Source organism: Nymphalis io, chromosome 8 (assembly GCF_905147045.1).
Source record: "Nymphalis io chromosome 8, ilAglIoxx1.1, whole genome shotgun sequence".
Classification (NCBI taxonomy): Eukaryota; Metazoa; Arthropoda; class Insecta; order Lepidoptera; family Nymphalidae; genus Nymphalis; species Nymphalis io.
In genome coordinates this window covers 10,825,194-10,841,823 of record NC_065895.1, presented here as the reverse complement: position 1 = coordinate 10,841,823, position 16,630 = coordinate 10,825,194, and the positions used below count along the sequence as shown (strand labels likewise).

The 16,630-nt window shown below is 30.3% G+C and overlaps 2 non-coding genes across 2 annotated transcripts; one reads left to right on the top strand and one right to left on the bottom strand.

The window, feature by feature from the left end:
• The first annotated feature begins 6,760 nt into the window (after positions 1–6,760).
• Positions 6,761–6,832, top strand: Trnad-guc (transfer RNA aspartic acid (anticodon GUC)). The gene has a single exon. It is a non-coding gene; the product is annotated as a tRNA-Asp (tRNA).
• A 482-nt stretch (positions 6,833–7,314) lies between these two features.
• Positions 7,315–7,386, bottom strand: Trnad-guc (transfer RNA aspartic acid (anticodon GUC)). Its single transcript has one exon. It is a non-coding gene; the product is annotated as a tRNA-Asp (tRNA).
• Between the last annotated feature and the right edge of the window lie 9,244 nt (positions 7,387–16,630).

The following is a 16,630-nucleotide window of genomic DNA, read 5'->3' as shown; positions in this document are numbered from 1 at the left end:
TATAATTATATTATAATAGTAATATTTTATGTGGTGTAGCTAATTTTGACATTATTATTAGAGAAAATATTCTATATCAAGCCGTTGTTTTGGTAACGATGTTTATCTAATATAATATAACTATATAACATAATGTAACTTTCGGAGAATTTGCAGCTGCTGTTTACACTCGTGTGCCTCAAAATACACGTAAAGTCGTTCGTCATAATAGTCGAACAAGTGCACGATTTCGCACTATTATAAAACGAGTATGTTCTATGCAGTTAGCGAGTCTCCTTTAAGAATGGCCACCGTGACCAAATCGATATGGAAACCATAATCATCGTACATCTCAGGGTACAAACTCAATTTATTTATCCAAATAGATACTAGTATATTTAATACTTGAAAAGCATAAAAAATCTGGTGAAATAGACACTAAAGACTAGGAGATCATAAATTCGAGTATTAAAGATTATTTAAGTAACGTGACTCTTATTATTATATGATTTGTATTATCGTCGATCATTATAAAAATATTGATAAAAGTGAAGTAAGTCCCATACAGTGTGCCACTGGGACTTACTTCACTTTTCTTCAAAGGTATTTGTCCTTTTAGGGAGAAGGCTCGAAGGAGAAACAAATTCCATCACGCTACACCAATACGAGTTAGTATTTTATTGACAAATGTAACCTGCATGTAATCCTCGACGGTGTCTTCTGGATGTGAACTTGAGATTTTATCGATAATCTATTGTTCTTTTGTTTTAATATATTTATCATGTGATTAACACATAGTCCTTACATACAATGCTACCAAATTAATTATTTGTTTAGTGATCATTTGTATTCTCAAACAACGTGTTTTTTTTATAACCTGTGTTTGTCTTAGTCGCAAAATATTCTGCCAATGTCACGTAATATGAAGAAGACACGTAGAATGCTAATTGCTTGCATTTTTTCATATACACAAAGGCAAGAGCTTAATAAATAATCAAAGTAAATTTATTGTTCGCCAAAATATTTTTATTTTTTGACGGATAAAACGCTCTTTCAAAAATGTATAAAGTGATAAAAAATATAAATCACAATGTATATAAAATCAACAAAAAATATATATTTAAATGTGCGTAACATTATAGAGACACTCCACTTGTAACAGAAGCTGCACTGCTGCCACGGTGCTTTTAATTGCAACGGCGTTTAAAAACAGACTACGTTTGTTGGCTGAATTTAACGGTTGATTTTTTTTTAAATATTGAGTTCTTACCGACCCAAATACATGCATCACTTTTACCGTTTTCAACCCCAAGGAAAAATATAATTTAAATTTTTAATCGAAAACTTTTTTGCAGTCAGCGTTCATTTAACGGCCAATGTTTTTTATGTCACACGTGTTTAGTTTTCTTTTATTCTGTGGCATTAAAAAACATCAAACTAGTCAATTAATTAATATAATACAAAATATTAAGAATAAGTATATCCGCTATCAATCTTTGCATAATCTGTAGGTATAGTTCGAATTTTATAAATAATCTGTGTACGAACATTTTCCATGCAATGTTTCACCAACCCGCATTGGAGCAGCGTGGTGGAATAAGCTCCAAACCTTCTCCTCAAAAAAGGGAGAGGAGGTCTTTAGCCCAGCAGTGGGACATTCACAGGCTGTTACTGTTCAAGGTCAATTAAAATGACATTCCTTTTGACATTTCTCTTTCTATTCATTTAATATTAAAATAAATATCTTTTCACATTCATTCACCATTTATTAAATATTAAATTAAATTAAATTTATAATTATTATTATGTTTTTATATTATTTATGTTTTGTTCAATTAATTTTATGTTCTAGATATCTACTATAAATTTACATAGTTTCCACTCATCATCATTAAACAATTCAAAATTTGAAAGCGAATAATGTCATATGATGTGTCATCTATTTTATACGTGACATTGTCAGAATATTTTGCGCTTAATAATAGTTTATATATTACTTAATATTATATTTTATTACTGGCGTAAAGGAAAAAAAATTAACTTAAATTATTGGTAGAAATAAATTAGAATTATTATTTATTATAATATATTACATTTCAAGAATTACTTTACTACGAATTACATAACTGTAATACAATATTGTATTTATTATTATTGGCGGAAGAGCTTTATGTAGGCTGGTCTGGGTAGGAACCACCCCACTCATTTGAAATTCTACCGCCAAATAGCAACATTTGGTGTTGATGTGTTTCGGTTTGAAGGGTGAGTGAGCCAGTGTAACTACAGGCACATAACAATTTAGTTATGTCCCTTGTATCTATACATAAATCCTACGTATAACTTAAACTATTGATTTAGATCAATATATCCTAAAAATATGTACATGTATAGTTCTTAAAAAAATATATGTTTCTTATAAAGCTAAAGTAGCCAACCATACTACGTCATCTCAAATTTCCATCTCGTATGAAAATAGAAAAATTTAATTTACATACGAAAGTTCTTAACAACATTGACATCATTGTTGCCTTCCTATTAAATCGTAACAAATATTTTTCAAGAAGATTTAAAGTATTCTCAACAGGAGACCGAACGTGATTCGATTTAGTACTTGAATGCAGTTTAACATTTAAATAACAAGAAAGATTGAAAGTACAGACAGGTAGATGAAAAAATAGACTATGTTCTTCATTTTAAAATATAACATTTTAATATATAAAAATACAGTATTAAATTAATCTTGTGATTACGAAGACTGGCTAGTCGATAGAGAATTGAAGTAAGATAAAGAAAATGTAAATTTGTAGGCAATTTGTTTGATATTCTCGTGTACAATATATGAAAATAATAATAATAATAAAGTGTGTTATTTAAAGTTTTTTTATACTAGCATGTTATGTGCCGGTCTTTTATACTGAAACATGACAAAATAAATCATAATTAAAATGTCAATAAAGTTTAAAAGCTCGTTCAAAGATGGAAAACAAAATGAGGATTAATTATTTTTCTCATAACCATTCGCTGTCTCTCATGCCATTAATTTAAGGTTAGTTTATCTGTCCTATTCTTCCATCTTGCCATGTTCTTGTCATCTCTTCGAGATGACTCCGATAAGTAGATAGCAGGCGGACAGGTAAAGCAGGACGAATATAACTAAAGATCACAATTTCAAATTTGGGCAAGCATTTTTGTTTGTATATCTCGATGATGAAGTAAAATTATGAGTCAATCTATGTGTCTATACCACAATATATTGATAAACAAATCGACAATATTGGATAAAAAAAATGTTATAACATAAATATATTTGAAATAAAATTATATTAATATTTTAAAAACTGGAGTAGTTTCCATCGTTGCACACGTTATTCATTTCTTTATTTTGTGAGCGAATGTTTGCGGTCTTTGTTAGGTGGAATCGATTTACTTTCAGATGCAAATGTGTTCGACTAGACGCCCAATTATTCCGAATTTCAATTATAATGTACAAAACGAAGCCAGCTAACCTTTCACATTTACATATGAGGGATATGGAATTAAAGCTTTTTTCCACATTAAAGTATTTCCTGTACTAGTATCTTGTGTTGCTTTGGTATGAAACTTTCATTAAGTATGCTAATTAATTAAATAATGCAGTAAAATTGCATATTTAAAAAAATTAACAATCATTAAAAACATTTCAATGATTGGTTTTTCAATATACAAGGTTCAAATATGGCATCAAAAATCGCTTCTCACTATGTACACATATATTTTGTTTTGTTTTGTTATATTCAAATGTAAAAGACAAAACACACACAAAATTAAATAATTCTATATTAGTATTTCAGAACAATATCTGTACTATAAATGAAGATAACAGCGAGTAATAAGTCCACAGCTGAGCAAGGGCTTGGAGGCTATTCCATAGCGCTACGCCTCAAGCCACAACCGAGTGGTACATAATTATGGAATTATCTTATAATATTGAACAATTCTTGTACGAGTATATATATGTAATTATATATAAATTTATTTCGTGTATCTCAGAAACGGCTCTAAAGTTTTGGCTCACATTCTGCATTTAGATAAAATTTGCTTTTTAAGTTTATCTACGAATTACTTGAAAATTAAAAAAAAATTAACTACTTGTTAGAGCCGACCGAAGCTCGCTCGCACAGATACTAAATTTAAACAGAGCACACGAGAATTCAATGTTCTTGCTTGGTTTTGAACTCGTAATCTTCGACTAAGATTCATGTTTCTAAGCAATTTTAATTCGAATTTTAAAATTATTTGTATGTTGTATTTTATAATTATGAATTTAAATAATGCGTAAATTAAAAAAAAATACTTTTTATTTTATTTACACAATGAAATAATTATGTGGGTACATAAAACTAATTATATAAAGAGGTTATAAATTATTTTGTACAATATATTCGCTTAGGTATTCCTGTATGTGATTGCACAAAGTGTGTATTACAATATTCATCCCGCTTTTTCCAGTTGTGTTTCTTTTTAAGGGGTTGTGTTTCAGAGTGTTTTGCATTTTTAGTACAGCTACAAGATAATAACTATACAGGAATATTCATATATTTCAGCAAAAAACATGTATCGTAGAGAGATTTTTGTAATTGCTGAATTATTTCGACTCGTAGAATACTTCTAAACTTATTTACTCGTAAATTTACGGCAATTTCATGTTTCTGCAGCGCTATTCATAAAGAACTCACTTTGTATCTCAATCTTTAAATGTCGAAAGCCGTTTTACATTCATACGTTATTTTGTTACGTGTATCCTTTAAATGTTAAAGTTACAAGAGTCGATGTCGCGTGTCGATGTGACGTACGTAACATCTTAGTTCCCAAGATTGGTGGTGCATTGACGATATAAGTAATGGTTAATATTGCTTACAGTCAATATTTATGGGCGATTGTGACCATTTTCTATCAGGTGGAGCATCTGCTCGTATATGCAGAGTGATTTTGCAGTTCAAAGCTACCTCCCTATAAAAATATTGTAAACATTTTCTTTTAATATATAAAACTTGCAAAACCAGGCAGACGTGATCCTGTTCGAATAATATATATAAATTGTTTTTAAATATATCTGTTAGTCATAATATTTTCTCAATTTGTAAATCAGCGTGACGTATAAATACGTCGTCACAGACTTTTTATAGGTCTTCTTAAGTTCTACAACTTCTAAATAAAAAGCATCCAGGTATTTTTATACATTTAAAGAGTCTACTACCACAGCTCGAATTGAAGTTTTGAACTCGCCTTACCCGTACGATAGCAGCTATGTCGCTTGCACCAGGCAACTATCTTGGATAAAGATGTTAGATATATTATTCATAAAAGTGTATTATCAATAAATAATCGCTTATTTATTTCTCTTCTCCAATTTCGTCTTTTATTCTTTGTTATTGCAGTTATATCCGAAAAAAATCGCGTATCACGTATTGTACTTAGTACGTTTAAAATATGGATTTCGCGCAAATGACACAAGCGCCCCGTCTGAAGTTCGGGGCGAAAATGAATTGCTTAGGCGGCTCGAGTCGGGCGATAGGAAGAATTGAGCGTACACGAATTTAATCAGTTTAATTTCTAAAAACGAATTAAAAGTCTAAAAATGTAAACCCATATTCTATTAAATTGTATATAAAGGTATTTATTGAATATGAGTGGTGTTTTTTTTCGAGGTTATTTTGTAGTTTTTTTTTCTATCGAGAATATATTTAGACATCATTTTCAACATATAGCAATAGTATACAGACCCAAATTGATTAAATGAAGAATTTTATTGTCATGCTGAATGAAACGAAGCCATTTGGAGTTATATAGACAGCTAGACAGGTTTTTTCGTCAATTTACATTATAACATTTTTAACGGATTATTTACCTATGACGTAATATATATAAGGGATTATGTATAGCCTCTGTTCAACCTAATGGTTCATTCTCAGTATTGGTGAAAGAATATTTGAAATCGGATAAGCAGCTTCGGAAATTACCTCCTACGTCCAAACTTACAGTCTTTACCTCTTTGTTATACAGAAGATAACATTTTAATTAAAAATACTTGAGGTCATATTTTGATAGGCAACCCCGGTGGGATATATAGTTTTATACAAAATGTTTAAAGCTCTTGCATTTTCTACTAAGCTAAGGAAGTGCAGTATAAAATGAAATTATGTGTAATAAGAGTTTTCTTTAAACAGCTAAAAATGATTTCTTTAAAATAATTATATAATAATATAAATCTGACTTTATACTTGTTCACTATATTGATATAATATTTATTTACACTGAGGACTTAAATATGTATAAACAAATCATTATTAAATATACGGTATTAATAAGAATATTAGCATTTCTCCGTTGAATTGTAATTCGGATACACTAGGCCAAAAATGAAACATTACTTTCGTGATTAATGGTAAACATAAAATTTATACAATATGATTTTGCTTTGTCGAGACAAATATTCATTAAGTATATACAGCTTTAGACTCCGGCTGTAAGGGATTGATTATTTCATTTCATTATAATATATTTATCAATAGATTTTAATGCGTGATATTGTATCATTAGGTCTTATGATATATTAAGAGAATTATAGTACTTATTATTTATTTTAAGGTATTTGCTGAATGTTTCTTATAAAAATGTGAATATAATTTGACATTTTTCAAGTATTCGAAATGTCTATAACCTTAAGATACGAATGTAGAAAGTAATACTTAAAATGCACAAAAAAAAATATTAACGCCTAAGTTTGCTCTTGATAACCACGTCCTCGGTAGTATAGTGGTAAGTATCCCCGCCTGTCACGCGGGAGACCGGGGTTCGATTCCCCGCCGGGGAGAATTTTATTTTAATTAACAGTAATAAACGTACATGAAATTAGTTTTATTTTTCTCACCAATAATTTGTCGTTATTTTCCGAAGTCATTATACAGGATTTGACATTTGGATTTTTTTTTAAATTATTTATATGAAAGTTACAATTATTATTTATTGAAAATTACAAACAACGTTTTACATTTTCTCTATTATCACCTGTTTCATATCTAAAGCAAGATTACATATGTAGCTTGTAATAATATCAGTACCTGGGCGATCTGGCTGGACTCCAATAATAATTATCTGTAAATGTTTTTTTTTATAAATAATTGCATTTTTAAGTTAGATACATATAAAGATAAATTCGAAAAGCAAAACCTTATCTAAATACAAAATCTATAAGGCAGATTCTATATTATAACTTCGGGAAATATATGGAAGTTTTGGGTAAGAAAAATGAAACGTATTTTATGTACGTTTATTACTATTAATTAAAATAAAATTCTCCCCGGCGGGGAATCGAACCCCGGTCTCCCGCGTGACAGGCGGGGATACTTACCACTATACTACCGAGGATGCGATTAATGTAAGTAAATATAAGCGTTAATTATTTAGTTGTTTTTAAGATTGATTTTATGATTATATAATATAATTATGATATAATTTATAAATATAAATTTGTATTAAAACTAATATATAGAATACTAGAAAGATTTTAGGTAAACAAAATTATAACATTTGCATTTTTAAAAACATAAATGTATTTTGTTTTTTTTTTTTTAAATAAATAAATGCGATGAAGGGACATGCAAGAAGATTGACTTGTCGACGAGTGTTGTCTTGACGAGAAAATGTTACACTATTCCTTTACTCTCATAAACTAAAAAGATGGTAAGCCCGACACGAATGGAAAGAGTTCAGGCGCATGTTCAACAACGGTTACCTCCTTTCCGAGGCACATGAATTGAATGCCAGAGAAGCCCAATAATTGAATTGGTTGGACCCTGGGACTGAACCTAAGACCTCTGAATGTGCAGCTTTATAAGTCAACAACAACAACAAGATAGTTTTTTTATTATTGTATTGTTGTAATTTACGTTATAATTATGTATTTATTGACAATTGCTTTGAGTTGAAAGTTTCGGGACTAAATCAGCTTATCTTGCTTCATATGTCGGTCGAGTCGGTTGGGATCAATTCTACTATTTTATAACAGTTACAATACGTTCCCGATTCTATTACTCACGAAAATAAGCCGGAGTTGAATCGTAAATGGTAGTCAATTCCACTAAATTATAACGATTACCAAATATTTCCGATTCAACTTCAATCAAACCGCAATTTGATCGCTGTGTTACTAGAATAGTAAAACGGTTAAATTGCAATAATTACATTTCGATGGATTTCAATAAAGTGACAATCTGCTAGTAGAATTAATCCCAGGTTCGATACGCTGGCGCAGCATTCATTGTATTTACATATTATTCGTGCACACCGACTTTCAATTCCAGGGATGTCGCGTAAATCATTCCTATATCAGACGTGTCCCTTACCTAGCGCTATTTAATACAGATATTGTAATATTTGCAAAGATAACTACGAGTATTGCATTCAAAGCCAATAATTTAGAATGAGTAAATAAATCTTTTTGGTTTTGTAAAATATACTCTACTCGTATGTTTCTTTCGTATTATCGTACTTAAGAAAATAAAACATATTTTCGTTAATTTATATAGCTCATATAAAGACTATCGTGTCCAGTAAGCACCCACGTCAGTATCCATCTGGACCTGACTGGTCAGACACTGATTGTCTGAGTCATATTACACCTGGGCGGGTAAGTTGATCAAGACCTCCAGCCTCCACGGCCACATATCACAAGCCACTGCCACCATTCCCAGGAATTTTATGACATCAGGACGTTTAAGTTTCGGTGAACGATCCTGAATCAGAACTTAGGATAATTATCGAAAAATCTTCTGCAACCAAACGACATTCTTACTTTATCTAAATAAATAAGTCTAAAATATTTTCCTTATAACGGATTATTTAACATATAATATTTGAATGTAACTACAAAATGTATTCATTATAAAGGTAATTCAAGATACTCGTACAAAGCCGCAAAATATTTCTTCCCGAACTGCAGGTGCAATTTTGTAGACGGTTTTCTCTGTTTCAAGTTTTATCTTAAATACATATTTTAAACATATTCACTTATTATCCAAACTTTAATGGTTTAATATTTTACAAGGATATCCTAATAAATCTAACTTCTAATACATAATAGCAACTCTTAATCGTTATTTAACTTATTTTTTTCATACTAAAGTTAAATACGTATTATATAACTTAAGAGCCGAATACTATCGTGTCATTCATCATAGAGTACTATTTGTATACGTGTGTTTGTCTTACCGTCCTTCCTTATTAAATTGCTTGAAACTACGCTTTTAAAATGTTTTCTATAATAACGTAACATAACATAACATTATTTATACGTATATACGTATGACCATGAGTTTATTTTTAAGCGAATGTCATCTTAGCATCTCGTAAACATTCAATCACTCGCAGATTTCACTTGAAACCCAATTTCTAGTAATCTAATTACAGCATGACACTCCTTTCCAGACACGTTCATATACGCATTTTAATTATAATAAACGGTAAAGTATATATGCATAAATGTGACGTACCTCTATAAAAAAAACATTTAACTAAGATAACATATAAGGTATACCACTCATCGCATATTCTAGCACCAATCTGCAATGCTTATTATTTTTGTGTTCTGTTTTGAATTGTGAAACAGCTCAGTTCTCAAGGTTAGTGGAGCCTTGGTTATGTAAGTGATGGTTAATATTTGTTGGTGACCACTTATCATCAGGTGTTCCATTTACCAACTTGTCCAGCTTTTTTTAAATAAAAAATAATATAAAATAAAGGTTAACAAAAAACGGCTTTGCAAATAAATGTTGCTCAGGGAATATAATCAGTAAGGCAATGCTGTGTCTTCTTCTTTCGAATGTCAAATCAGTGATGTCAGAAAGAAAGAAATCGGTATTACACTAAACAAAGTTTATATGTAAGGCTGTAATTTTTTAAGCTGAGCTTATCCCACAACCGGTAGACTACGTCATCAATGAACCAGAAAGCTTCAATAACACAACGGCGTATGAACCGCCTAGCGACATAAAAGTCGCAGGTTCGATCCTCATGAGGGCATAGTTATCCTCACTGGTACAAGCTTTACATTTAGTTGTTAATTATATTTTTAAAGTTAATTATATTTCTCAAAAATATTGCTTTAAAATAACATATGTAATGTCATTGTTTTGCGAATTAAAATAAAACGCTATTGGGTTATAGGTGGGAATACCTTACAAGTAGCAGTAATATAAATTATATGTTTTTTTTTATATATTTATAAACATACTTACTTTCGCATTTATAATATTGGTAAGAATCAATAAAAACCATTTTTACTTTAAATAATGTATGTAACGTTGAGATAAAACTATTAATAACAAAAAAATAAATGAACATTCCTCAGGGAGATGTTTTGACGTCTATGTTTAGACAGGTGTCGAATCGTTGGCAGACGTTGCATATTTTTTGATAACCTTTTCTTAATATTAAATCTTAAATTAAAATTGTATTTGTTCAGTCTTGTATGTAAACTACCACTTTTCGTCCATGGCTTTGCCCGCGTGTTGTTAGTTGTGCTGGTGTTAAGTATATAACAAGCCTATGTCCTTCTTTGGGGTTCAAACTAGCTTTATAGCCAAATTTCATCAAAATCGGTTCAGTGGTTTAGTCGTGTAAGCTTAACATACAGACAGCGTTACTTTTGCATTTATTATATAAGTATAAATTATATACATATGAAACTACAACCTAGTTACATTTTTATAAAACGCTAATATCATTTTACAACAAAAAATAAAATTTAACACCAATTATAATAAGAGATAGGCCGCCGTGGCTAAAATTGTTTAAGTCAAAGAAATCCAAGTAAAGTCAGATGGATGAAAAATTCGAAATAAGCGAGAAAGTTACTAAATATTTAAACGGTTATTTAAACGTCTTTCTAATAAATAAACATCGAGAAGAACGTGATCGCAATATCAAGGAATTGAAGGAATCGTCGTTTTCCTCTCTTATTTTTTTTTAGTAGAGTTTCACAAGCGTAGTAATTTCAAACTAAATTATTATTAAACGCAAAGACGTGTAGCTTTCTAATTTTATCACAGTTTTTAAGCGTAGATGTACGAACGAGCACTTTTTCACAATGTACTCTATAAACGATTAAAGTTATATCCGGTGTATAACTTTTTTATGTAAATTGTTTGAGCGATGAAAGGGAATAAGCCCTTTCATCGCTCAAAAAAATATACATAAAAAACTGAGTTTCTTACCGGTTATTATCGGTAGAATCAACATTCCGAACCGTTGGTAGCTTTACATTAAATTTAATCTTGTAAAATGACAATTCAAAATTACATTTAAAGCCTTCTTAAATAAAGTGTATTTCGATTTTGATATCAAGGAATTCTAACCATTTTATAATTTTGTAGTGAGTAATGTGCCTTTATTCCACGACTGCCCAGAAATGTGAGTTTATTTAGTCAACAATACCTTTTAAATTCCTGAACTGATTTGGATGCATGAATCGTTAGAATACTTACATCATCTCGAGTGACACTGTCTATAAATTCGTTCATGCATTCATTCAGGGTAGTCGTTATTTTAATTTTTTTGAAAATATAGTTTATTATACGCAAGTTATAAATATTAATATTGTTACAAACAATACACATAGTTTCTGTTAAAGCGTCGCCTTTCGTTTGACTTCGAAATTATCACAACGGTTTATTATTTTTACTTTGAACAACAACAAAGTCAGCATAGAACTACTCGCTTCGTTAGAAGCAAACATTTGATTGTGCTTACTTCATGCCTTTCGCTGTTTCGCATATGCAAACATGACCCTTTACTGAAATATTTATTTGCTTAACATTTTGTACCGAATTATGTACATTGGGTAGTATTGTTTTTGCTAGACTATTCTGTTTTTAAGACGTAGCAATACATCAAGATATATATATATACTTGCTAATGACCGCGGATTCGCTCGCATGTGGGGGAGGCAGGATTTAGGTATAATAAAGTAACCCTATGTCCTTGCTTCATGCCAAATTTCATCAAGATCAGTGCTTTTGGGCATGAAAACGTAAGCCAGACAGTTACTTTGGCATTTATAATATTTATATAGATATATATTGGTGCTAACGCTCGATAATTCAAATACATTCATTACTGACCTACCACATACTATTCAATAATTAATTGAATCCTAACTTAGACGAAATTTTAAAGTGGAGTCTTTCTTTTGGTCTCAAAGTAAATCCTATTAAAAGTCAGGCTATTATAGTTGGTAGTTATAAATTATTACCCCGTGTAGACTATTCTCGATTGTCACCTGTTGTCTTTAACAATACTATTATCAAATTAAGCAGCAAAGTTAAAAATTTAGGAATATATATTGATCAAAATTTCTCGTGGATGTCACAAATAAGCGAAGTGAGCAGGAAAATGTTTCACTCGATTGGGTCCATTCGTAAATTACGTAATTTTCTACCAATTCCTACCAAAGTTACGTTAGCTCAAGCCATCCTCCTGCCCTCCTTGATTACGCTGACAGCTGCTATCTTGACCTAAGAGAGGAGCAATTAAATAAACTCGAGCGTATTCATAATCTCTGTATTCGGTTTATATTCGGACTCCGCAAATATGACCATATTTCTGAATTTCGCAAAAAACTCGAGCGGTTCCCAAGCCGTCTTCGCAGAAATACCCATATTCTTTCTCTTCTCTACTGTATACTTTTTCATCCAAATTCTCCTCACTATAACACCATCACACGCACGGCCTCACTCTACGATCTGACGATAATCTCATTCTTAAAATTCCTTCTCACTCTTCTTCTTTTTAAAGCAATTCCTTCTCTGGCTAAGCAGTTCGCCTATGGAATTCCTTACCACTCTACTTAAGACGATCTCAAACTATTAACACATTTAAAATCCGACTCAAGGCGTATTATTTATCTTTGTAATTATCAGTAGAGTGTTGCTGCACTTTATTGCTAATTATTATTATAATTATCATAATTACATATAAATTTTTTATATAATATATATACGTATGTTTATGTATATATTATTTATTTATATGTATATGTAGATATAGTATTATATATATATATATATTTATAAAAGTAAGTAAAGTTGAGATGATCAATACACCTCCTTACCGATTTATTTATTTATTTCACGTCCTTCACCCAAAGGTTGTCTGGAAGAGATCGCTCTTTTAGTGATAAGACCGCCTTTTGTACAAAATAGTTTTAATTTTTTTATGTTTGTGTTTAAAATGGTTCTGTAACTCTTTTGTTGTACAATAAAGCATATTCTATTCTATTTTACATTTATAATTGTGAAAGATTTTCAAATAAAACTAAAAAAAAACTACTTCTACGCTACAAGGTTGATAAAAAAGACCTGATAAATAAATGGTCTTAAGGGGTGGTTGGTTAAACAATACTGTGTGTTTTTCTTTCAAATGTCAATCAACGTTGACAGAAAGAGAGAATGTTTATAAGTAAAGCCGTAAATATTTTTCTCATTATTCAGTGCTAATATGTCGAGAAAGTAGTAAAGTATGATTTGAATTAGTTTTTGTTAAGCCTTCGCAGGTTAGTTCAACTTCTTGTATCTTACCCTACAGGATATTTGATAGGACACGTTAAATATCAAATTTATTCGAAATTCAAAATTCAACTCTAAAATTGATTATCCATATGTAATTAATAAATCGTGTTGTTTTAATTTATAATAAATTCATTAGTTCGTTCCATAGTTTCAAACTGTTCGTTGATTAAAATGAAAGTTGTTCGGATTATGTATTTACTTTGTTTTGTAAATGTTTAGTCAAATGTTAGTTTCAGTTATGTAGTGAATTTGGCTATACGTGATTATATTATTATATTAAAATATTTGAAAACACAATCTTAAAAGTCTGAGATGGCACGTTCGATAAAAGATTTTTTATTTAATTATTATAATTTAAATAAAAAAGTTGAAAGATATTTTGAAACCATAATAATAATAATAATGTCCTCCAAACCAATCTCGGCCACGGCGGCCAATCTCAAGAGAGATTAGCCAACTACGCAGGAGATATTATACTGCACAAGTGTGTGCGCAAGGCAATCCGACACGACCGGAAGGAGTTCAGGCGCAGGACCAACGGCTTTACGTGCTTTCCGAGACTCCGGGCTGCTACTGAGAATTTTCTGACAGAAAAACCCAATAACTTTTTATTGGCCCGACGTGGGAATTGAAATCCTTACTTAAAATTATAGGTTATTTGACTACCCATCCTGTTGGTTTATTTTCTTTAGAAAAAAATAAATCCAAACCATATTTATTTACTTTTCTTAAAATAACATAGCTTACACAATCTTTTTTTGAAAATCAAATACTTTATTCAAGTAGTCTTTTACTTACCTACTCTTAATTACTTTCGAACCGAGAATCACAGTAATCATATGTTTATGTAAGTGGGTACACATTTATATAGAAATATGTACGAATACTAACGAATACTAACTTCAAACTTTTTCATTATTTATAGAATTATGTTCTTTAATTATTAATGTTTTTATTAACATAATACATAAATCAATTTATTGTTAAGTGTAAAAACATCAGCAGGTACACTTTTTAAGTCAAACGTATTACGATTTTAACAGCTATTTTTTACATTGTCAACCATGACTGACGAGTTTTAAATGATATCCCTTGCATCATTAATTACATACACTTACTGGCAACTGAACACAATTTATCGTTTTCTTATGTAAAGGTCATCTTATGTATAGTCAAACAAAGAGTTTGCTTATGTATTTATATATATAAACATAGATAAGATATTAGTGTTGTGAAAAATGCACGTATATCATTATCATATATATAAACCAATAATTTTATTATACCTTTAATAAAGTTTAACGAATCGTGAAAAATTAAGTGACTACTAACCAATACGAGCCCAGGATGAAGGGTCTGCCCTTTGAACTTTTTCGATTGAAATACTAACCTAATATCATTCAAATCCCAGAGATCCCGTTGAAATCCGCGGAAACGATATCTCTTATTGCGATGACCTCATGTGATTTGGGTAAAACAGAAAACCAATTTCAAATGAATAAAATAAAAGTTATTCATGCGTTTTATATTGAAAAGTGAATCTTATGGCACCTTATAACTTGATACCTATACGTAAGCAATAAGGAATTTAGCAAGTATTCTGAGAATCAATGAAAATATGGCTAAACTAATAAACGAGTAGGCATTTTTTTGTTATACTCATCTGAAAAAACTATGAACCAATATACATAAAAACTTATACCAAAATTCACATTTAAATCAATCCAGGAAAAACAAATATAATGCGCAATTAAAGGTTAGAAAAGAGATATCTCTTGTTATCATAACTTTGCAGTAAGTGATTATAATCAATTTTTTTATTGAAACAACCGCATTAACGAAGATATCAACATCGAACCTAATATTATTAAAAGAATAACACAATATTTTATTTCTGGATAAATAAACTAAATGTATATAAAAATTTAACAATTAAGTATAAAAATCACGAACGCATAGCCCGTTTAAAATTTAATAATAAATATAAATATTTGGCTGACTTCAACAAGAACTGGAACTGGTTATATAAAAGTTCATAGACCACTGGCAATGGCAAGTACCTGCTTACAAAATGCCCTGTCAAATGCTGCTGCTATATAACCTACATACATACATAACCTTTGGTATAACTGTACTGTTTTACTTAAAAATATTCTAAAAACCTAATAATAAAAATATAACAGTCTGTATATGTCCCACTGCTTGGCTAATGACTCATCCTTTTAAGAAGGCATGAGCTTATTCCACCACGCTGTTCCAAGGCGCGTTGTATACACATGCGATAGATTTTCAATTTACGAGATATGCGTGTTTCCCGACGATGATTTACTTCACTGCTGAGCAAAAGATAAATACTTATAAACACAAATTATCTACATTAAAAAAGAGGTGGCTAAGTAGGCATTTCGCCTCTAATATATTTAAATCACACTATCTCTTAACCGAATAACAAGTCCCTAATTATTTACATGTTGAAATTAATAATCTGCTTTAAACTTTCAAAACTTTATAGAGCTTAAAAGGTTTTTCAATAATCCTTTAATGTACTAGCTTTAAAACGAACTAAATTTCACTAATATAATAAAACAATATGTTTCAAATTGTTTTTGTTTTTGAATTAAACAATCTGTACATAAAACTTAAGAATGTGTTTGTTTAAACGCGCTTAAATAGCAGGATCTAATGGTCTTATTTGAAATATATTAGTCTGCGTTAGATCATCGAATCGATCGAGATTAAATTCCAGGCGCCGGGCTGTTAGTGAGTTTTTTTTTAACTGGAGAACCTCATAACTTTTTACTGGCCCAACCTGGGGTTTGGACTCAAGATCACGAGGCAGTTAAATGAGGAGTATACAAATGACGAAATTTTGATTTATGTGGGAGTGTTTCTCACCTCCTTAACTTAATCCCATCAACCTGTTCAATGTCCTTGTATCATCTTAACATCCCAATAAATATAATTATATCATATAATTTGTATTTAAGTTTATATCAAGCTCCGCATTGAAAACATACTAATATATTTTTGATGAAATTTCTGTGGCT